The sequence below is a fragment of the Adiantum capillus-veneris genome, chromosome 27, assembly GCF_014529385.1.
Source record: "Adiantum capillus-veneris isolate H3 chromosome 27, ASM1452938v2, whole genome shotgun sequence".
NCBI lineage: Eukaryota > Viridiplantae > Streptophyta > Polypodiopsida > Polypodiales > Pteridaceae > Adiantum > Adiantum capillus-veneris.
Window position 1 is genome coordinate 81,990,662 of NC_140957.1, and position 1,915 is coordinate 81,992,576.

The 1,915-nt window shown below is 45.5% G+C and overlaps 1 pseudogene; it reads left to right on the forward strand.

The window, feature by feature from the left end:
• The first annotated feature begins 231 nt into the window (after window positions 1–231).
• LOC147422275 (uncharacterized) lies at window positions 232–827 on the forward strand (annotated as a pseudogene).
• Window positions 828–1,915: the final 1,088 nt, after the last annotated feature.

The window sequence follows — 1,915 nt, forward strand, 5'->3', positions numbered from 1 at the left end:
GTGACTTATGGCTATCATGTCTTTACCTTGATTATCTAATACCAATTTTTGGAACGGAGCAGGAGGAGGCACGCCACTTGGCATCCGTTGATTTGAGGAAGTTAATTTTGGTGCGCAAAGTGAGTCAAAGCTATACTTAGCAGAGAGAGAGAGAGAGAGAGAGAGAGAGAGAGAGAGAGAGAGAGAGAGAGAGAGAGAGTTTTCCACCTGTGCAGCAAAGACCTTGTCGCCATGGCCTTGAGCGAGCTAGGGTGCACATATGCGGCGCTTATCTTGCACAACGATAATATCGCGATCATGGCAGAGAAAATAGCAGCACTACTAAAAGCAGCAAATGTGCAAGTAGAGGCATATTGGCCTGCACTCTTTGCTAAGTTATTGGAAAAGCGCAGTGTCGAAGACTTTATCACCAATGTTGGCTCTGGTGGAGGTTGTGCTCCTGTTGCTGTTGCGGGTGCAGCCGTGTCAGCTGGAGGTGGAGCTGCTGCTCCCCCACCTGTTGAAGAGAAAAAGGAGGAACCCAAGGATATGCGACGCTTATCCTGCACGACGATAATATCGCGATCATGGCAGAGAAAATAGAAGAACTACTGAAAGCAGCAAACGTGCAAGAAGAGGCATACTGGCCTGCGCTCTTTGCTAAGTTATTGGAAAAGCGCAGTGTCGAAGACCTGATCACCAATGTTGGCTCTGGTGGAGGTGGTGCTCCTGTTGCTGCTGCGGGTGCAACCGTGTCTGCTGGAGGTGAATCTGCTGCTCCCCCACCTGTTGAAGAGAGAAAGGAGGAACCCAAGGAAGAAAGCGATGACGATATGGGTTTCAGTTAATTTGTTTGATTAGTATGATTGCTTTTTTGTACCCGATAGCCCAATTTTATAGGGATGATAATATGGTGCTTGTCAAAATTTAAGATGCCGCTGAATCTTGTAATTGCCATGCTATTCAGACAAAAACCATGATCGCTTCTTACCAACAAAAAGAGAGAGAGTGCTACTTGGCCAGGAAGCGTTGCGCTGTTTTCAGCAAATGCGAAGCGAGAGCCTCTCCCCAGGCACAATCACCTACGCTCACATCTTGCAGGCATGTGCCTCTATGCAAGATGCTGATAAGGGCACAAAAAAATTAAGAGGCTATTGAAAAGAGATGCCGTACTTAGCACTGCCTTTGTTGACATGTATGCCAAATGTGGTGTACTACATAAAGCACAACAAGTGCTTGAGGGGCTTCTTGTCATCTCTTCGAATTCCTTGATCATGGCCAGGAAGCTCTGCTTTGTTTTCAGCAAATGAGAAGCAATTGCCTATGCGTGCATCTTGAAGACATGTAGCTCTACGCAAGATGTGGGCTTGAAAATTCACTCTGATATTGTTAGTTAGGGGTTGTTCCAAAATAATTTCATGCTTGGGAATGATGTGGTTGATATGTATGCCAAATGTGGTGCACTTCAAAAAGCACAAAACGTGCTTGAGGAGCTTCTTGTCCGGAATGTCGTCTCTTGGAGTGCATTGATTAGGGGATACGTGCAGGGCCAGAAAGCTCTAAGCTGATTTCAGTGGATGCAAAGCAAGGGCCTCTTTCCATATGCAATCACATATGCGTGCATCTTGAAGGCATGTGGCTCTGTGCAAGATGCTGATATGGATGGGTGTAAAAATTCACGCATGTGGCTCTACAGAAGATGCTATTATGGGCTTAAAAATTCACTCTAATATTATTAGTTAGGGACTGTTGCAAAAAAATGTTGTGCTTGGCAATGCCTTGGTTGATATGTATGCCAAATGTGGTGCACTTCAAAAAGCACAAAACGTGCTTGAGGAGCTTCCTGTCTAGATTGTCGTCTCTTGGAGTGCATTGATTTCGAGATTCGTGCAACACGAGCTGGACAGAAAGCTCTAAGCTATTTTCAACAGATGCA